This window comes from Scyliorhinus torazame, chromosome 3 (genome assembly GCF_047496885.1).
Source record: "Scyliorhinus torazame isolate Kashiwa2021f chromosome 3, sScyTor2.1, whole genome shotgun sequence".
Classification (NCBI taxonomy): Eukaryota; Metazoa; Chordata; class Chondrichthyes; order Carcharhiniformes; family Scyliorhinidae; genus Scyliorhinus; species Scyliorhinus torazame.
Genome location: NC_092709.1, coordinates 181753525 through 181776361, shown reverse-complemented (window position 1 = coordinate 181776361; position 22837 = coordinate 181753525). Strand labels below are relative to the sequence as shown.

The 22837-nt window shown below is 48.4% G+C and overlaps 1 protein-coding gene across 4 annotated transcripts in view; it reads left to right on the top strand.

The window, feature by feature from the left end:
• Positions 1-22837, top strand: part of arap2 (ArfGAP with RhoGAP domain, ankyrin repeat and PH domain 2) — a 604005-nt gene that overhangs the window by 174509 nt on the left and 406659 nt on the right. The window lies entirely within an intron of this gene.

The following is a 22837-nucleotide window of genomic DNA, read 5'->3' as shown; positions in this document are numbered from 1 at the left end:
TCATACCAGGAATGAGCGGGTTTTCTTATGAGGAAAGAAGTTTAGAAGAATACAAGGCAACTTGATCAAAACGTTTAAGATCGTGAGGATATTGACAGGGTGGATGTGGAGAGGATGTTTCCTCTTTGTGGAACTAGGGGTCACTTTATAAACATAGGGTCTCGTTCATTTAAGACCAAGATGAGATGTTTTTTCTGTCTCGGTTCTGAATCTCTGGAACTCTTTTCCTCAAAAGACAGTATTGAATAAATTGATGGGATTAAAGGAAGATAAGTCTCCAGGACCTGGTGGTCTGCATCCTAAGGTATTAAGGGAGGTGACAGCAGAGATAGTGGATTCATTGATTATGATATTTCAGAATTTCCTGGATTCTGGGAGGATCCTGGTGGATTGGAAACATGCTAATCTGATGTCCCTATTCAAAAAGGGCGAGAGGCAAAAAGTAGGAAACTACAGACCAGTTAGCTTGACCTCTATGCTGCGGATGTTGCAGGAATCTGTCATTCAGGAGGAGATGACTGAACATTTGGAAAGAAAAAGCTCAATCCACCATTGTCAGCATGGTTTCATGAGGGGTAAGTCATGCTTGATAAACTTGCTTGAGCTCTTTGACGACGTAACCAGTAAGGTGACTAATGGGAAACCTGTGGATGTGGTCTATCTGGACCTTCAGAAGGTGTTTGACAAAGTGTCGCATAAAAGACTGATCCATAAGGTGAGATCGCAGGGGATTGGGGGTAGAGGACTAGATTGGATTGAGGATTGGCTGATTGACAGAAAGCTGAGGGTCGGGATAAATGGGTCCTTCTCTGGCTGGCGAACTGTAACTAGTGGGGTGCCGCAGGGGTCAGTCCTCAGACCTCAACTGTTTACAATCTATATAAATGATTTGCAAGCAGAGACAGAGTATAACATAACAAAATTTGTGGATGATACTAAAATAGGTGAGAAAGCAGGTAGTGAAGAGATAAACATTTTACAAATGGGTATAGATAGGCTAGGAAATTGGGCCAAAATTTGGCAGATGGAGTTTAATGTAGTTAAGTGTGAGGTGATCCATTTTGGCCCAGAAAATAGAAAGGCAAGTTATTTAAACGGAAAACAAATTCAAAATGCATCTGGGCAGAGGGATCTGGGTGCCTTTGTTCACAAATCGCAAAAGCGGTACATCATGTAATTAAAAAGGCAAATGGAATGTTAGCGTTTATTGCGAAAGGACTGGAGTATAAAAGTAGACAAGTGTTGTTGCAATGGTGTAGGGTGCTGGTGAGACCATATCTGGAGTATTTTGTCCAGTTCTGGTCTCCTTATTTGAGGAAGGATGTGGTGGCATTGGAGGCAGTTCAGAGGAGGTTCACCAGATTGGTTCTGGGGTGAGCGGGTTGAAGTATGTGGAGAGATTAAACAGTTTGGACTTATACTTGCTTTAGAAGAATGAGGTAGGAGGGATCTGATCGAGGTGTATAGAATACTAAATGGGATTGATAAAGTAAATGTGGACCAAATGTTCCCTCTTGTGGGGCAATCTAGAACAAGGGGCCATGGATATAGGTTGAGAGGCAGAAGATTTAAAACTGAGATGAAGAGGAACTACTTCTTGCAGAGTGTGGTAAATTTGTGTAACACGCTGCCCCATAGTGCAATGGAATCAGAGTCATTAAATGGTTTCAAGAAGGAGATATATTTCTGATTTAAAAAAAAAACAAACAGGTTAAAGGGATATGGGGAACATGTGTGGAGGTGGATTTGAGACTAGGAAGAGATCGGCCATGATCTGATTGAATGGTGGAGCAGGCTCGAATGGCTGAATTGCCTACTTCTCCAAATTCTGGACTGGTTGAATTGTATATTCCATGTAATTAAATGTGTGTCTGTTTCACAAGCCCATAATTTTCCAGTTGCACATTCTGCTTCTTTCAAGATTGTTACTTTAATAAGATACTGAAAATCCTGTGTCACTAAGTATGAGAATATGGATATTTGCAATAAACTGTTTAAACAATCATTGTTTAGCTGTAGTTAGCGAGGGTGAAATAGGCAGCACTTTTTATCTTGGGGAAGTATCGGTGATGGAGGCTAAGTGTTGACTTTGGGGGAAGACGAGAGAGAGGATTAATTGCACTTGTGTCCAATTTCCAAGTGTGCTCTTAGACCCATGGCATCAATTTCTAAATTTGTTGATCTCCCCTTCCCCTCCCACTGCCATTTCATGGTCACAACAATCTGGCACCTTTGTTTTGGAAAAGCAGTGTCACCACTGGCAGTTTTATAAATTGTAATGTGGACTTCGGACGTTTTGCAGTGCAGCCACTGTTGCAATGTAGGGAATGCAGCAATTTGTACATGCCAAGGCCCCACAAACAGCAATGGGATAATGACCACATAATTAATCTTTTATGATGCTGGTTGGAGAAATATTGACTAGGACGCCTGAGATACCATCCTACTCCTTTTCAAAATAGTGCCATGGGATCATTTACATCAGCCCGAGCAGGTAGATGGGGTCTCAGTTTAATGTCTCATCCAAAAGCTGGCAATTCTGGCAGTGAGACGCCCCCCTCAGTACTGCACTGCAGTGTCCATCTTGTTTTTTGTGTTCAAGCCCTGGAGTGGACCTTGAACCTAGAACCCTGTGACCTAGAGGCAAGAATACCACTGACCGAGCCTGTGGCTGACACTGGATGAACGGATGGCTGCCAGAATAGATGATATCAAAATGTGGGATGAATTATTCCCCACCCTTGAACCCTACTTAATTTCAACACTGCACTTGACTCCTTCAGCCTGCCACTCTGCGTTTATGTAAATATTAAAATAACTGAAATAATTTGAAAAATGGCCCAAATCCGCTTTGATTTAAAACCCCCCAAGAGAATCTAGATGGCAGGTTAGGGCTAATCTTGCATAGCCGTGGAGTGTTGATAAGGGTGGAATTTATGGCAGGACTTTGTTACTTTCCACATTCCTGTGGGAGCAGACATTGAAGAAACACGAAGGGACTAGCAGGATGACACCAAATGCTGAGATTCCTATCAGTTCCTCCAATACTTGGAATGCTTTGTATGCCTGTGCGGAGCAGTTTATTAGCATGCCGAAACCTGATACTGGTGGCTTTGGGACTTGATGCCAATATCAGAATCAGCATTTAATTGGAAATAATTTCATATTTATACAAAGCATCGTAAGATAATGAGGAGTTAAGTGATGAGTTGAAATAAAATGTTAATGTGAATGAACATGTGTTTAAACACTTAACTAATGACATATTTTGAAAATAAAAGTTTAAAGTGTCTAATTTTAAGATATCAAAAATATTTTGAATATCATTTAGAGTACTTTGAATTTTACAAATTGACTGCAATTAAACATTTGACAGTGTTTTTGACTATCGGTGCATGAAAAATTATATAAATTGCTGAAGAGGGTGGCACAGTGGTTAGATCTGCTGCCTCACAGCACCACGGATCCAGGTTCGATTCCGACCTTGGGTGGCTGGTGGAGTTTGCACTTTCTCCCCATGTCTGCGTGGGTTTCCCCTGGGTGCTCCGGTTTCCTCCCACAGTCCAAGGATGTACAGGTTAGGTGAATTGGCCATGCTAATATTGCCCAAAAGGTTAGGTGGAGTTACGGGGATAGGAGTGGGGGATTGGAAGATGCTCTATCAGGGCAAGGGCTGGTGCAGACTTGATAGCTGAATGGCCTCCTTCTGCACTGTAGGGATTCTATGATATATTAAGGTTTCAGTCGATAAAGCCTCTCGCCAACTCTCTTGCAACTTCAATGACTTGTTACTGAAGTGGAGTCATTGTTACTCTGAGAAAATTTGGTGGTTGTTTTGTGTACAACCAGGTTCTGGTAAAACAATGAGTTGAATCACCAATTAATCTGCTTTGGATGTTAATTGCTGTTAATTGTTGGTCTGGATGTCTGATGTCACTGAACTTCATTAAGTAATGGCTTAGGATGTTCATCATCCACATGGACAGGCTTGACTTCTCATTTGAAAGCAACTGAACAATGCTGCCATAGTTTAATATTGCACGAGTACTATGAGCATATTGGTGATACATCAATGTTTCCTGGTTTTCTTTCTAGTTTCATAAAATCAGCAAGACTAAAACATCACAGTCCACCTAGCTTTCTTTCTACCATTCTGGTAGGTGGATAACACCACAATGATGGAGTTGTCAATTAATTATCATAACCTCTTTTTCTGCCAAACACACCTCGACACAAGGGCGCGATTCTCCCATTTGCAGATCAAGTGTTCCCGCTAGCTGGAAAACCTGGCAGTACCTCCCTGCCGTTTCTCGCCAACTGCAGCACCGGAATTCACCCTGATATTCACTGGCACTTTGCTGTTTTTTGGACCACCAAGGAACTTCTCCCCGCTGAGTCCATATAATAATGATGAGCTCACCTGTAGGACCGGCCCCTCTCAGCTCAGGGTGCCCCGACTTCTGAACCCCTCTTCAACCCCCCCTCACTCCCAATTTTAATTGGCAAGGCCCCCAGGCCTCTGGGCCTGACCCCTGACAGTGCTCACCTGGCACCTAGATACAACCAGCCTGACACTCTGACAGTGCTTCAGGAACCCTGGCAGTGCCAGCCAGGTGCAGTGGCAGGGCCAAGCTGCCCAGCTGCCAGGAGGAGTCCAGGGTACTACCCTGCCATCTCTCTGACCACCCAGGGGTCTCTAATGGCCTGCAACAGGCCCTAAGGTGCCATCACGCCTGGTCCATGTTTGTGGAAAACAGTGGTAAACGATATCCTGGCAAGGTCTAGCAAGTGCAGCCATTGACTCCCCAGCGCCGGGTGAAAGTGTTGCCCGGGTAGTTAAATAAGCTTGATGACTCATTTAAGTATCATTATCTGGAGCATGCCCAGTGAGAGTGTGATCCATATCCACATCAATCAGGGGCTGATTTAGCATAATGGGCTAAACAGCTGGCTTGTAATGCAGAACAAGGCAGCAGCGCGGGTTCAATTCCCGCACCGGCCTCTCTGAACAGGCGCCGGAATGTGGCGACTAGGGGCTTTTCACAGTAACTTCATTGAAGCCTACTTGTGAAAATAAGCGTTTATTATTTGAGGGAAAATGAAGGAAAGGTGTATGAAATAATTTCTCCTGTCTCCTCTTTCCATTTATAGGGGCTGTTTAGCACAGGGCTAAATCGCTGGCTTTGAAAGCAGACCAAGGCAGGCCAGCAGCACGGTTCAATTCCCGTAACAGCCTCCCCAAACAGGCGCCGGAATGTGGTGACTAGGGGCTTTTCACAGTAACTTCATTTGAAGCCTACTTGTGACAATAAGCGATTTTCATTTCATTTCATTTCATTTCATTCACATCGCACAGAGCAGAGCGAGTCGGGTGACACTCTATCTGCCCGACACAAAGCCAAATTTGGGGATCTCGTGGGATTCACCCATTGCAACGAGCTCCGTTCTGGGCGCAACAAGAATCGCAACCCACATCTCAACCTTTTCTCCAGTGAAAATATCCAATCACTTCTCGTAGTCCAAACTTCCATCCCCTCAGCTATTCTGGCTTCCCTCTTCTGAATCCTTTCAATGGCCTTTTAGTCTGTGGTGATCAGAACTGTACATAGTATATTCTAAGTAAATCAATGATTTTATTAAGTGACAGGATTACCTCACTATTTTTGTTAAATTTTGATCACTTCTTACATGTCATCTGAGAAGTGTTAATTACAGCTGTATTACATGGCTATAATAGTCTCAGTTTATTGTCAACCAGTTTTCCCTCAACTATTTAATTTTCCATACACCTTAAATGTTAGGTATTAAACAAAACTCATCACTGTGTAACCAACATTCTTACAGGCTGATGACAGAACCTAGAGAATGGTGGTAGAGGGACTTTCAATCAACTCATGCCATATCTATTATAAATATAATTCTACAGATTCCTATCTTATGTTTAACTTCCTGGGGTCACTATCAAAGGCCCTATTGAAATGTGTGAGTGTCACATCCACTGCCATCCTTCAGGCACCTCTCCTGTGTTCAGTGATTTCTGGATGAGTTACACCAGAGTTCGTACAATTTTCTCTCAATAGTTCCTCCTCAGATGCATCTCAGCTGGTGTCAGATTTATTGAAGCTCCTGGGTTTGATCCCTGGACTGTGCTGAATTAACTGATACCAGCAATGGAAGCAGTAGTGGGATTACAACTGAGCTGTGTACTTGAGTTGAGGTTCTTTTTGCTGTTCAGTATTCACTGACCCCTGCTGGAAGCCAGAAGAGGCAGAATTTGGATGAGGGCAGTGTTATACTTGGGTTAGATGTCCGAAAAGCCTGGCAATACTCACTATCAAGACTCGCATACAAATGATCCTAAATCAGGACATCTAGAATAATTGTACCTATAGAGGCCCCAAGGAGGAGAGAAAATCAGTGAGGAAAACAAATTGTTATATAAACTTTTAATATGTGTGCATAGCAAAATTTTAAATTGCTAACTAGGAAGGATTAACACGCTATAAATAGAAGCAGTGATGTGAAAAAAATTGTTGGTACTTTTACTTTGCACAGTCACATGTGAAATCACTTAAATTGCTAAATGGTTCTGGTCGGGTGTTTTGGAGAGAAAGCTTGCAGTAATGTGTAAGGGATGTATAGATCAAAAATGTGATGCTGTAACTGACAATTAAAAACCTGCAGTGTTTCTTCAGCTATAAACTTTAAACGCGTGTTATTTGATGTGCTTTGACACTGCATTTCATTCACGGTTGATTGAGAATTGTGGACACTATGGGCAAATGTAACTAATTGGGAATAAAGTTCCAAAGCAAGTGTGTTTAGCTGCGCGTTTGCCGGCACTCGCAACGTCGAGAAACACATTACTATAAAACAGAACCCAGGTTAGATCACGGCAACGGACGGCCGAGCCAATGCATAGCCCCTTTTTGTACACTGATGAGCTCCCCTCGCCGAACCGTTTTGTACACGGAGGAGCTCTGCTCGCTGGAACTCCTCAGTGTAACGAGAGACTGGGCGCCATTTTTCTCTGGAGCCCCTGAAGCGACCTCAGATCCCCCCCCCCCCCCCCAGCTCCAAACATCTGCGCAGGGCACCCCTGGCCCGATCACCACTGATCAAAAAATGCCAGTGTGACCCCTTGGCAGTGCCAGCTTGGCACCCTGGCAGTGCCATGTTTGCACCCAGGTGGCACTGCCAGGATGCCAGGTGGCAGTGCCAAGGTGGTACCAGCAGCGCCAGCGTCCCATCCTGCCCACAGGGCATGCACCTAGGGGCCTCCAATCTCCTGGGAGACCCCCACTGATTCCGTTCTGTCTGGTCCCCATAGCGTGGCCAACATAGCGTGGCTATGTTAATTCAACTTTGGTGCTTTGTTATTTCATATTTAGGCTTTCTCTCCCCATCCTCTTGGGAAGAAAAGATGAACTTTTTTTCTCCAGAATGTTTTGGCAAAGGTCATCGACCTGCAATATTAACTCTGTGTTTGTCTCCCCAGACCTACTCCGTACTTTTCAATTTTGGATTCCCAACATCCTCAGTATTTTGCTTTTGACAGTAAAATTTTAGATATAGAACATAGAACAGTGCAGCACAGTACAGGCTCTTCGGCCCACAATGTTGTGCCGACCATTTATCCTAATCTAAGGTCAACCTAACCTACACCCCTTTAATTTACTGCTGTCTATGTGCCTGTCTAAAAGTCGCTTAAATGTCCCTAATGACTCTGACTCCACCACCTCCGCTGGCAGTGCATTCCACACACTCACCACTCTGTGTAAAGAACCTACCTCTGACATCTCCCCTATACCTTCCTCCAATCACCTTAAAATGATGTCCCCTCATGACAGCCATTTCCACCCTGGGGAAAAGTCTCTGGCTATCCACTCTATCCATGTCTCCCATCACCTTGTACACCTCTACCAAGTCACCTCTCTTCCTTCTTCGCTCCAGGGAGAAAAGCCCTAGCTATCTCAACCTTTCTTCATAAGACATGTCCTCCAGTCCAGGCAGCATCCTGGTAAATCTCCTCTGCACCCTCTCCAAAGCGTCCACATCCTTCCTATAATGAGGCGACCAGAACTGGACACAATATTCTAAGTGTGGTCTAACCAGGGTTTTATCAAGCTGCAGCAACACCTCGCAGCTCTTAAACTCAGTCCCCCTGTTCATGAAAGCCAACACAGCACTCACCTTCTTAACAACCCTATCAACCTGGGTGGCGACTGAGGGATCTATGTATGTGGACCCCAAGGTCCCTCTGTTCCTCCACGCTTCCAAGAATCCTGCCTTTTACCCTGTATTCGGCATTCAAATTCGACCTTCCAAAATGAATCAATTCACATTTATCTAGGTTGAATTCCATCTGCCACTTCTCAGCCCAGCTCTGCATCCTGTCAATGTCCTATTGTAACCTGCGACACTATCTACAACCCCACCAACCTTTGTGTCACCGGCAAACTTACTAACCCACCTTTCCACTTCCTCATCCAAGTCATTTATAAAAACCACAAAAAGCACTGGTCACCAACCTCCAGGCGGAATACTTTCCATCCACTACCACTTTCTGTTTTCTTTCGGCCAGCCAATTCTGTATCCAGACAGCCAAATTTCCCTGTATCCCGTGCCCCCTAACCTTCTGAATGAGCTTACCATGGGGAACCTTATCAAATGCCTTACTGAAATCCATATACACCACATCCACTGCCCGACCTTCATTAATGTGTCTCGTCACATCCTCAAAGAATTCAATGACGTTTGTGAGGCATGACCTGCCCCTCACAAAGCCAAGCTGACTATCTTTAAACAAACTATGTTTTTTTAAATAATCATAAATCCTATCTTTCAGAATCCTTTCCAATATTTTGCTCACCACAGACTTAAGACTGACTGGTCTGTAATTCCCAGAGATTTCCCTATTCCCTTTCTTGAACAGGGGAACAACATTCGCCACCCTCCAATCATCCGGTACTACTCCAGTGAAGAGTGAGGACACAAAGATTATCGCCAATAGTGCAGCAATCTCCTCCCTCGGTTCCTGTAGTAACCTTGGGTATATCCCGTCAGGCCCAGGGGACTTATCTATCCTGCTGCTTTGCAAAATTTCCAGCGCATCCTCCTTCTTAATATCAACCTGTTCGAGTCTATTAACCTGGTTCACGCTATTCTCATGAGCAACAAGGTCCCTCTCTCTAGTGAATACTGAAGCAAAATATTCATGTAGGGCCCCCCCTATCTCCTCAGACTCTAGGCACAAGTTCCCTCCACTATCCCTGATCGGCCCTACTCTCACTCTGATCATCCTCTTATTTCTCACATAAGTGTAGATGCCTTGGGGTTTTGCCTAATCCTTCCCGCCAGGGCTTTTTCATGCCCCCTTCTAGCTCTTGTAAGTCCATTTTTGAGTTCCTTCCTGGCTACCTTGTAACCCTCCAGAGCCGTGCCAGATCCTTGTGTGGTAGTCACCACTAGTGGCATATATGTATCCCGCCACTGCCTGTATATTAAGGGTACAACGGTAAATCCCTGCCTGCTGGCTCCGCCCAGCAGGCGGGGTATAAAAGTGTGTGCTTTCCGATGCTGCACTCATTCTGGTTCCAGCTACAGGAGGCACAACATCTTGCTCAATAAAGCCTCGATTATTGCACTATTCTCATCTTTGTAGTAATTGACAGTACATCAATTTATTGAGCAAGATTTTTTACACGATGTATCTCCGCATCAAGCCTGATCGCCTGCAGCTGAGCCCTCAAGCAGTCAATGCTATGTCCGCCTTTGACCACTGGCTAGCCTGCTTCGAAAACTCCCTCAGAACCGTCGCTGAAGAACCCTCAGACTCGCAGAAGCTCCAAGTCCTCTATTCACGGGTGAGCCCTGACATTTTTCCCCTCATCCGGGATGCGCCCACCTACTCCGAAGCGATGGAGCTCCTGAAGGGACATTATGTTCGACCAGTTAATCAAGTATACGCCAGGCACCTCCTGGCCTCGAGACAGCAACTCTCCAGGGAGTCACTGGACGATTTCTGGCGTGCCCTGCACATCCTAGGTAGGAACTGTGACTGCCAGGCAGTTTCGGCAGTCCAGCACACCAAACTTTTAATTCGAGACACTTACGTCACGGGCATGAAGTCTGCGTATGTCCGCCAGCGGCTACTGGAAGCGGGTATGCTTGATCTTGCGGGAATTAGGCAGCTCGCTAATTCGTTAGAAGTGGCCTCCCGTAACGTTCAGTCCTACGCCCCCGACTGCGCGGCACCCTCGTGGGCCCCACCAGCTGCCGACTCCAGCTCACCGCAAGCCTGCGCCGCGTGGCAGCCTGTCAACTCTGGGGGGGCCCCAAGTGTTATTTTTGGGGGCAAAACAAACACCCCAGGCAGCGCTACCCGGCGTGGAGCGCGACCTGCAACGGGTGTGGGAAGAAAGGACACTTTGCTTCTGTTTCCAGGCCCGGCGCTCCTACACCACACATGTGCGACCCAGGAGCGCCGCCATTTTCCCCTTCGCAAGCCACGTACGGCCCGTGGGCGCTGCCATCTTTGATGCCGCCCGCCATATGCGCCCCGTGGGCGCCGTCATCTTCGGCGCCATTTTGGACGGCGCCTCAGGACCCCTGCTCGTCTGGCCGTTAATCGCCTGCCGCTACCTCCACCACCGCTGACCAGCCCGGGACCTCCCAGCATCTGCCACAGCTCGCCTCTATCACCCTGGATCAGTCCCGGCCCTGCAACCTCGCGACTGCTACGACGACGGTGAAGATCGATGGGCATGAGACGACCTGCCTCTTTGACTCCGGGAACACCGAGAGCTTCATCCACCCCACTTCGGTAAGGCGCTGCTCCCTCCAGGTACACCCTGTCACCCAGAAAATCTCCCTGGCCTCCGGATCCCATTCCGTGGAAATCCGGGGGTACTGCATCGCGGCCCTCACCGTCCAAGGCGTAGAGTTCAGCAACTCCCGGCTCTACGTCCTCCCCCACCTATGCGCTACCCTGTTGCTCGGCCTGGATTTTCAGTGTCATCTCCAAAGCCTAACTTTAAAATTGCCCCCCCCCCCCCCCACATCCCACACTGTCTGCGGCCTCACGACCCTTAAGGTCGATCCACCTTCCCTGTTTGCAAACCTCACCCCAGATTGCAAACCCGTCGCCACTAGGAGCAGATGGTACAGTGTACAGGACAGGACCATCATCAGGTCAGAGGTCCAACGGCTTCTGCGGGAAGGGGTCGTTGAGGCCAGCAACAGCCCCTGGAGAGCTCGAGTGGTAGTAGTGAAGACTGGGGAGAAGCACAGGATGGTCATTGACTACAGTTAGACCATCAATCGGTACACGCAGCTTGACGCGTACTCCCTCCCGGGCATATCTGACATGGTCAATCAGATTGCGCAGTATCGAGTCTTTTCCACAGTGGACTTGAAGTCCGCCTACCACCAGCTCCCTATCCGTCCGGAGGACCGCCAATACACTGCGTTCAAAGCAGATGGATGCCTCTATCACTTCCTTACGGTTCCCTTCGGCGTCACTGATGGGGTCTCGGTCTTCCAGCGAGAGATGGACCGAATGATTGACCGGTTATGGACTGCGGGCCACCTTCCCATACCTAGATAAGGTCACCATCTGCGGCCATGATCAGCAGGACCACGACGCAAACCTCCAAAAATTCCTCCAGACCGCCAAACTCCTTAATCTCACACAATAAAGACAAATGCGTGTTCCGCACCAACCGCTTAGCCATCCTTGGCTATGTCGTGGAAAATGGAGTCCTAGTGCTGGACCCCAACCTCATGCACCCCCTCATGGTGCTCCCTCTACCCCACTGCCCCAAGGCCCTGAAACGATGCCTGGGTGTTTCTCCTGCTATGCCCAGTGGGTCCCTAATTATGCAGACAAGGCCCGCCCACTCATTCAATCCACAGTTTTTCCCCTGGAGGCTGAGGCCCGCGAGGCCGTCAACCGCATCGAGGCGGACATCGTCAAGGCCACGATTCCGCGGTCGACGAGTCACTCGCCTTTCAGGTAGAGAGCGATGCATCAGACGTAACTCTGGCCGCCACCCTCAACCAGGAGGGCAGGCCCGTAGCCTTCTTTTCCCGCACCCTCCATGCCTCCGAAATTCGGCACTCCTCTGTCGAAAAGGAGGCCCCAGCCATTGTGGAAGCTGTGCGACATTGGAGGCATTACCTGGCCGGCAGGAGATTCACTCTCCTCACTGACCAACGGTCGGGTGCCTTTATGTTTAATAATACACAGCAGGGCAAGATCAAAAATGACAACATCCTGAGGTGGAGGATCAAGCTCTCCACCTATAATTATGAGATCTTGTTTCGCCCGGGCAAGCTCAACAAGCCCCCTGATGCCCTATCCTACGGGACATGTGCCATGAAGTTTTGTGGGTTGAGCGGAGGAATAAAAAAAGAAAGCCACATTGCAAGGTATGTTATGGGCCAGGGTTTAGAAAACTCCAAAGTGTATCATGGAGTTCACCTGATCTACAACTGTTTATAGATTTTGGTTATGATGATCACAAGGGCTACTTTTCAGGTGTTATTCAAGAGAGGCCTTAAACACTTTTAAACAAAACAACATTTATTCTAAATTCAGTTATCATTTTATAAACACCCACAATAAGCATTTTTATCAACTACAAACATAAATACCCCACATAGCTACAGTACTCTATATTTAACCCTTAATAACTTCCCTTTACAGTGTCACTCAAGTAAAAACATCCATAAACCAGACAAAATCCTTTTATCCAAAACAGTAGGTTTGAGTTCTTTCCAGAAAAAAGTTATCACTTGTTAAGTATCAAGTGATCTGGACATCTTTTAACATGCAGAGAGAGACTCCAAGATCCTTGTAGTCTGAATACAGCAGCCAAAAGTCGAAACCGAAAGTAAAACTCAGAACCACACAACAGCTTCCAGCTCAAAAACGAAAGTAAAAACAAGAGCCACAGCCCAGCTCCACCCACACAATGACATCACTGCAGCCATTTGAGAATACACACATTTCTTAAAGGGACATTCCCATGACCGGTGTTTATTATGGACCGCCAAATAGTCAGCGGGAAATCCAGGAGCAAATATGTGCGCAATTTGCAGAGCTGTGTCAAAATAGTATTCGGGCAATTATATTAGGCGATTTCAACTTTCCCAACATTAATTGGGATAGTAACTTGGTGAAGGTCTTAGATGGAGTGGAGTTCTTTGAATGTATACAGGAGGACCTTTTAGCTCAATATGTTCTGGGTCCAACAGGAATGGCGCAGTGCTGAAATTAAATCTGGGGAATGAAGCCGGATAGGTAGTTATGTGTTGGTGGGGGAGCATTTTGGTGATAGTGACCACAACATAGTGCAATTTAAGTTTGTTATGGACAAGTTGCATAAAAAGGTTGTGAATTGGGTGAGAGCAGATTTAGGATCTGGCCAAGGTAGACTGGAAATCTGCAGCAGAGCAGTGGGGAGCGTTCAAAAAGGAAATGGGGAGGGTACGGGCGCAACATGTTCCCTCGAGGGTAATAGGAAGGAGTGACAAGCCCAGAGAACCTTGGATGACCAGGGATATTCAGGATACAATGAGAAGGGAGAGGCTTTTAGCAAGTACAAGGGGAGCAAATCAACGGAGGCATTAGTGGAGTGCATAAAGTGCAGGATGGAGTTTAAGAAAGCAATTAGAGCAGGAGGGGATATGGGGGGCTTAGCTGGTTAAAGTAGAGAAAATCCCAAAACATTCAATAAGTATATCAATGAGAAGAGGATAACCGGGGAAAGAGAAGGGCATATTAGGGACCAACAGGGAAATGTGTGGGTGGAGCCAGAGGACATCGGTAGAGTGTTGAACAAATGCTGCATATCTGTCTTCACTCAATAGAATGAAAAGGTAGATATCGGACTCTGGGAGAGAGACTGTGAGGTTCTTGAGCAAATTGCCATATGGAGTGACAAGGTATTAGAGGTGTTGGCAGGCTTGAAAGTGGACAAATCTCCAGGTACGGAGAGACTGTGTCCTATGATGCTGTGGGAAGCGAGGGAGGAGATTGCACAGGCGCTGACATAAATTTTTAATTCCTACTATTGGTCCCACTATTTAAGAAAGGTTGCAGAGATAAGTCAGTGAGTCTCATGTCAGTGGTTGGGAAATTATTTGAGAAAATTCTGAAGGAGAGAATCTGTCTCCACTTGGAGAGGCAAGGTTTGATTATCCAGCAAGGTTTTGTCAGAGGAAGGTCATGCCTAACAAATGTGATTTAATTATTTGAGCATGTGACCAGGTGTGTTGATGAGGATTGTGCAGTTGATGTAGTTTACATGGATTTCAGCAGAGCCTTTGACAAGGTCCCCCTTGGGAGACTTATAAAGAAGGCAAATGCACATGGGATACAGCGGGCGGGATTCTCCCCGCCCCACGCCAGGCCGGAGAATCCCGGCACCCGATTCTCTGCGGAGCGGGGAATCAGCGCCATTGGCACCGGCGCGTTTGACGTGCCACCGGTCGCGGACTGCCGATTCTCCGATCCGGATGGGCCAAGCGGCCGTTCTAAAAAGGCAGAGCCCCACCGGCGCCGTCCACATCTGGTCGCAGCCGGCGGGAACTCTGCGCGTTTGGTCGGGAGGTGGCCTGTGGGGTGGGGAGGGGGGCTCCGGTGGGGCCTGGCCCGTGATCGGGGCACACCGATCGGCGGGTCGGCCTCTCGCTCCCCGGGCCTATTTTCTTACGTGCCGGTCCCTGACCTCCCGCGCCATGTTGCATCAGGGCTGGCGTGTTGAGGGTGACCACGCATGCGCGGGTTGGCGCAGCGCCACTGTGCATGTCCTCGTTGACGCCGGTGCCACTGAGCATGTGCGGATCCCGCGGCGCACAGATTGCGCCAGAATGGGAGGCTGGAGCAGCAAGAACCGCTCCAGCGCCGTGCTGGCTTCCTGTAGGGGCCAGAATCGGTACTCCCTGCGGCCCGGCGTTTCCGACGGCGTGGACACTCTGCCGCCGAATGGGAGAATCCCGTCCAGGGTAACTTGATAAGGTGGATTTAAAATTGGCATAGCTGTAGGAGACAGAGGGTGATGACAGGTGGCTGCTTTAGTGACTGGAAGCCAGTGTCCAGTGTTGCTACCGCCGTATGTTTTTCACCCACATGCGGTGGACAAATGGCTGTGAGCCGGCTTTGTTTAATCAAATGGTATTCATTCAGACTTGCGCAATGTTGCAGTTAATCAATTCCACCATCCAACACAAATTATTCTACAGAATTCTAAAGTTCATAGTAGACCTTACCTTTGGTGTTGTAGTGATTTGTACATCTGTACATACATCTGCACATACACCAGGGACTGCAGCACAGTTGTGACAGCCACAGCATCACTAGAGGGAGCATCAGAGACGGGGAAAAAGGGTTGAGCCCAAGGCAGGATCCGCCTCTTTTAGAAGCACAGAGCTAGTGAGCAGCAGCACACAGGGATAGCTTAGCATAGGCAGTTTACCTTAGTTTCACTGGTGATACCTCTTGACTGTTTTCCATCTAGTTGAGCTCTGGAAGCAGAACGAACCCTTTGAATAAAGTGTTTGTGTTAACTGTAAGTCTACAGTCGTTATTCCGAGTTAGAGAATAACATATAGTACCAGGAGTGGTTTTTAACAAGCCAGCTAGACACCAGCAAGAGAAGAGAACTTAAACTAGACATTCGACCAAGGAAGGCCTCGCAGCATTCGGACCCTTCAGATACCAATCGGCACGATGGACCCAATCCAACCTCCACGCCTGCTCAAGACCACTGGTAATATGCATTCCAATTGGAAACCTTTCACACAACAGTTCAAAATATATTTAGAAGCTAAGGATCTAACCTCAGCGTCTGATGCCAGGAAGATAGCATTGCTCTTATCCCTGGCAGGTCCGCAGGCATTAGAAATATATAATTCCTTTACCTACCTGGAAGGGGAGGACAAGGGCAAGCTGGAAATAATCACCAAAAAATGTGAAACCCGCTGTCAATCTGAAGTCAATGAGATATTTGAAAGATTCAAGTTCCCCAGGCGTTTACAAAAACCGGGAGAATCTTTCAGCAGTTTTGTAACTGATTTAAAATTACTAGCTCAACCCTGCAACTTTGAAAACCTCCGTGACTCCCTCATCAGAGACCAGATAGTCAATGGTATATCTGATGAGGGACTTAGAGAATCCTTATTAAAACGAAAAGACCTAACCCTAGAAACAGACATGCAAAGATGCTCTACTTATGAAAAAAGTACAAAAGAATATGAGGAGTTTACTTGCCGGGACCAAGGCCTTCACCACGAGGTCGAGCCCATCAAAATGGTGGCCCAGGCGTCCAGTAGGCGCTCCTCTAACGGCAATCCCGCGCGTGCGAACCTGGATGCAGGCCACACACATGCGCAGTTCCCCCGAAGATTTGACACGGAAGAAAGGCCTACTGCGCATGCGCGAGCGTGGAGGGACAGCGTCATGACGTGTCCCTGCTGCAGACACGCCCACTTAAAAGGGGAATGTCCAACTTCTGGAAAATAATGTTTAAAGTGTGGCAAATACAATCACTTTGCCTCACAGTGCAGAGCTGCACTGCAAATGAAGACAACAAGACAGAAACACATGAACTTCAACGTAAAAAGCACAGACTCAACGGAGCACAAAAAAACAAATGAGTATTCTTCCGATGAGGACAACCTCGCTTGCGACAACTCATTTGTCGTAGACACGATGAAGACAATTGAGGAACATGACGCAACAATCGCCACGCCTCACCCGGTCAACAGCATTGATTCCAGCAGTGAGTGGACTGCGACTGTGCAAGTCAATGACTTTCCATTAGTCTTCAAGCTTGGCACTGGGGCCTCAGCTAACCTCCTCACTAATAAGGATCTCCATTCGATTCCAGGAGACCATGAAATAATACCCGCTGCATGTCAGCTGAAGGACTACAACGGCAATCAGATCGCCTCAAAGAAATCGTGCCATCTCCGGGCGGACAACAAGACGATACGCAAGCAGCTACGATTCGAGATTGTAGACGACAATAAATCAGCACTGTTAGGCGCTCAGGCCTGCAAAGACTTGCGGCTGATGCAACGCATTTACATGCGCACCCAGTATCCATCAAGCGTGGAAGCTAAAATCCAGAGCATGCTACAAGAATACCCCGACGTATTCAAAGGCATGGGCACCCTACCCTGCCGATACAAAATCATGCTGAAGACAGACGCCAAACCCTTCATTCAGCCGCCCAGGAGGGTTCCAACTCCACTGCGGGAGAAGTTGAAAGCGGAACTCAACAGACTGGAGTCACAAGGCGTAATATCGCGAGTCACACAGCCGACTGACTGGGTTAGCTCCATTGTCTGTGTTAAGAAACCTTCTGGAGATCTTCGCATATGCATAGACCCGAAGGACCTGAACCAGAACATTCGCCGGGAACACTACCCCATCCCCAAGCGTGAAGAGATCACATCTGAGATGGCGAATGCTCATATCTTCACCAAACTCAACGCCTCGCAGGGATTTTGGCAGATACAGCTCGATGACTCGAGCAGATTACTGTGAACGTTCAACACGCCATTCGGACGTTTCTGCTTCAATCGCATGCCCTTTGGCATTATCTCTGCGTCCGAGATATTCCACAGGATAATGGAGCAAATGACCGAGGGCATCGAGGGTGTCAGAGTCCATGTGGATGACATCATCGTATGGTCCACCACTGAAGAAGAACCTCTGTCGTCTGCAGAAGGTGTTTCAGAGGATTCATTGTTTTTTTTTTAAATAATATTTTATTGAAAATTTTTGGTCAACCAACACAGTACATTGTGCATCCTTTACACAACATTGTAACAATACAGATAATAATGACCTTTTTTAAATTTAAACAAAAACAACAACAAATAAATAAATATTAAATAACAAAAAAATAAATAAATAAATAAAAACTAGCCCTAATTGGCAACTGCCTTGTCTCAGGCCACACCCCCCCCCATCCCTCCCCCCCCCCCCCCCCCCACCCCCCAAGTCCTGGGCCGCTGCTGCTGCCTTCTTTGTTCTCCCCTATCTATCTTTCCGCAAGATATTCGACGAACGGTTGCCACCGCCTAGTAAACCCTTGAGCCGACCCCCTTTGGACGAACTTAATCCGCTCTAACTTTATGAACCCCGCCATATCATTTATCCAGGTCTCGTCCCCCGGGGGCTTGGCTTCTTTCCACATTAGCAATATTCTGCGCCGGGCTACTAGGGACGCAAAGGCCAAAACATCGGCCTCTTTCGCCTCCTGCACTCCCGGCTCTTGTGCAACCCCAAATATAGCCAACCCCCAGCTTGGTTCGACCCGGACTCCTACTACTTTCGAAAGCACCTTTGTCACCCCCATCCAAAACCCCTGTAGTGCCGGGCATGACCAAAACATATGGGTATGATTCGCTAGGCTTCCCGAGCACCTCGCACACCTATCCTCCACCCCAAAAAATTTACTGAGCCGTGTTCCAGTCATATGTGCCCTGTGTAATACCTTAAACTGAATCAGGCTTAGCCTGGCGCACGAGGACGACGAGTTTACCCTGTTTAGGGCATCTGCCCACATCCCCTCCTCAATCTCCTCCCCTAGCTCTTCTTCCCATTTCCCTTTTAGTTCGTCCATCATAGTCTCCCCTTCGTCTCTCATTTCCCTATATATATCCGACACCTTACCGTCCCCCACCCATTTCTTTGAGATGACTCTGTCCTGCACCTCTTGTGTCGGGAGCTGCGGGAATTCCCTCACCTGCTGCCTCGCAAAAGCCCTCAATTGCATGTACCTGAATGCATTCCCTTGGGGCAACCCATATTTCTCGGTCAGCGCTCCCAGACTCGCAAACTTCCCATCCACAAATAGATCTTTCAATTGCGTTATACCTGCTCTTTGCCACATTCCATATCCCCCATCCATTCCCCCCGGGGCAAACCTATGGTTGTTTCTTATCGGGGACCCCCCCAGTGCTCCGGTCTTTCCCCTATGTCGTCTCCACTGTCCCCAAATCTTCAGTGTAGCTACCACCACCGGACTCGTGGTATAGTTCCTTGGTGAGAACGGCAATGGGGCTGTCACCATAGCCTGCAGGCTGGTCCCCCTACAGGACGCCCTCTCTAATCTCTTCCACGCCGCTCCTTCCTCCTCTCCCATCCACTTACTCACCATTGAAATATTAGCGGCCCAATAATACTCACTTAGGCTCGGTAGTGCCAGCCCCCCCCTATCCCTACTACGCTGTAAAAATCCCTTCCTCACTCTCGGAGTCTTCCCGGCCCAAACAAATCCCATGATACTCTTTTCTATCCTTTTGAAAAAAGCCTTCGTGATCACCACCGGGAGACACTGAAACACAAAAAGGAATCTCGGGAGGACCACCATCTTAACTGCCTGCACCCTCCCTGCCATTGACAATGCTACCATGTCCCATCTCTTGAAATCTTCCTCCATCTGTTCCACCAACCGCGTCAAATTTAGCCTGTGCAATGTGCCCCAATTCTTAGCTATCTGGATCCCCAGGTAACGAAAGTCTCTTGTTACCTTCCTCAACGGTAGGTCTTCTATTTCTCTACTCTGCTCCCCTGGATGCACCACAAACAGCTCACTCTTTCCCATGTTCAATTTATACCCTGAAAAATCCCCAAACTCCCCAAGTATCCGCATTATTTCTGACATCCCCTCCGCTGGATCCGCCACATATAGTAGCAGATCATCCGCATATAAAGATACCCGGTGTTCTTCTCCTCCCCTGAGTATTCCCCTCCATCCCTTGGAACCTCTCAGCGCTATCGCCAGGGGCTCAATCGCCAGTGCAAACAGTAATGGAGACAGAGGACATCCCTGCCTTGTCCCTCTATGGAGCCGAAAATATGCCGATCCCCGTCCATTCGTGACCACACTCGCCACCGGGGCCCTATACAACAGCTGCACCCATCTAACATACCCCTCTCCGAACCCAAATCTCCTCAACACCTCCCACAGATAATCCCACTCCACTCTATCAAATGCTTTCTCGGCATCCATCGCCACTACTATCTCCGTTTCACCCTCTGGTGGGGCCATCATCATTACCCCTAACAACCTCCGTATGTTCGTGTTCAGCTGTCTCCCCTTCACAAACCCAGTTTGGTCCTCATGAACCACCCCCGGGACACATTCCTCTATTCTCATTGCCATTACCTTGGCCAAGACCTTGGCATCTACATTGAGGAGGGAGATTGGTCTGTAGGACCCGCATTGTAGCGGATCCTTTTCCTTCTTTAAAAGAAGCGATATCGTTGCTTCTGACATAGTCGGGGGCAGTTGTCCCCTTTCCTTTGCCTCGTTGAAGGTCCTCGTCAGTAGCGGGGCGAGCAAGTCCAAATATTTTCTGTAAAATTCAACTGGGAATCCGTCCGGTCCCGGGGCCTTTCCCGTCTGCATGTTCCTAATTCCTTTCACCACTTCTTCTACCGTGATCTGTGCTCCCAATCCCATCCTTTCCTGCTCTTCCACCTTGGGAATTTCCAACCGATCCAAAAACTCCATCATTCTCTCCCTCCCATCCGGGGGTTGAGCTTCATACAATTTTTTATAAAATGTCTTAAACACTTCATTCACTCTCTCCGCTCCGTCTCTCCATCTTCGTCTCTCACCCCCCCTATTTCCCTCGCTGCTCCCCTTTTCCTCAATTGGTGTGCCAGCAATCTGCTCGCCTTCTCTCCATATTCATACTGTACACCCTGCGCCTTCCTCCATTGTGCCTCTGCAGTGCCTGTGGTCAGCAAGTCAAATTCCACATGCAGCCTTTGCCTTTCCCTATACAGTCCCTCCTCCGGGGCTTCCGCATACTGTCTGTCCACCCTCAAAAGTTCTTGCAACAACCGCTCCCGTTCCTTACTCTCCTGCTTCCCTTTATGTGTCCTTATTGATATCAGCTCCCCCCTAACCACCGCCTTCAACGCCTCCCAGACCACTCCCACCTGAACCTCCCCATTGTCATTGAGTTCCAAGTACTTTTCAATGCATCCCCTCACCCTTAAGCACACCCCCTCATCCGCCATTAGTCCCATATCCATTCTCCAGGGTGGACGCCCTCTTGTTTCCTCCCCCATCTCCAAGTCTACCCAGTGTGGGGCATGATCCAAAATGGCTATAGCCGTATATTCCGTTCCCCTCACCCTCGGGATCAATGCCCTACCCAACACAAAAAAGTCTATGTGTGAATAGACTTTATGGACATAGGAGAAAAACGAGAACTCCTTACTCCTAGGTCTACTGAATCTCCACGGGTCCACCCCTCCCATCTGCTCCATAAAATCCTTAAGCACCTTGGCTGCTGCCGGCCTCCTACCAGTCCTGGACTTCGACCTATCCAGCCTTGGTTCCAACACCGTGTTAAAGTCTCCCCCCATTATCAGCTTTCCGGTCTCTAGGTCTGGGATGCGTCCTAGCATTCGCCTCATAAAATTGGCATCGTCCCAATTCGGGGCATACACGTTTACCAACACCACCATCTCTCCCTGTAATTTGCCACTCACCATCACGTATCTGCCCCCGTTATCCGCCACTATAGTCTTTGCCTCGAACATTACCCGCTTCCCCACTAATATAGCCACCCCCCTGTTTTTCGCATCCAGCCCCGAATGGAACACCTGCCCTACCCATCCTTTGCGCAACCTAACCTGATCTATCAGTTTCAGGTGCGTTTCCTGTAACATGACCACATCTGCTTTAAGTTTCTTAAGGTGTGCGAGTACTCGTGCCCTCTTTATCGGCCCGTTAAGCCCCCTCACGTTCCACGTGATCAGCCGAGTTGGGGGGCTTCCCACCCCCCCCCCCTTGCCGGTTAGCCATCATCTTTTTCCAGCTTCTCGCCCAGTTCCCACGCGGCTGTATTTCTCCCAGACGGTGCCCCCCCGCCCATCCTTTCCCGCACCCACTCCCCCCTTTCCCCAGCAGCAGCAACCCAGTAATTCCCCCCTCCCCTCCCCCCCGCTAGACCCCCCGCTAGCGTAATTACTCCCCCCATGTTGCCTCCCAGAAGTCAGCAAACTCTGGCTGACCTCGGCTTCCCCCCGTGATCACGGCTCGCCCCGTGCGGCGCCCCCTCCTTCCTGCTTCTCTATTCCCGCCATAATTATCATAGCGCGGGAACCAAGCCCGCGCCTCTCCCTCGGCCCCGCCTCCCATGGCCAACGCCCCATCTCCTCTCCCTCCCCACCTCCCCCCATCACCACCTGTGGGAGAAAGAAAAGTTACCATACCGCAGGATTAATCATACAATCCCTCTTCGCCCCCCCCCCCCCCACTCGTCCCACCACTTTGTCCAAACGTTCATTTTCGTAGTCCAATCATTCCAATTTTTCTTCTACAATAAAAGTCCACGCTTCATCCGCCGTCTCAAAGTAGTGGTGCCTCCCTTGATATGTGACCCACAGTCTTGCCGGTTGCAGCATTCCAAATTTTATCTTCTTTTTATGAAGCACCGCCTTGGCCCGATTAAAGCTCGCCCTCCTTCTCGCCACCTCCGCACTCCAATCTTGATAGACGCGGATCACCGCGTTCTCCCATTTACTACACCGAGTTTTCTTCGCCCATCTAAGGACCATTTCTCTATCCTTAAAACGGAGAAATCTCACCACTATGGCTCTGGGAGCTTCTCCTGCTCTCGGTCCTCGCACCATAACTCGGTATGCTCCCTCCACCTCCAACGGACCCGTCGGGGCCTCCACTCCCATTAACGAGTGCAGCATCGTGCTCACATATGCCCCGACGTCCGCCCCCTCCACACCTTCAGGAAGGCCAAGAATCCTCAAGTTGTTCCTCCTTGCGTTATTTTCCAGTGC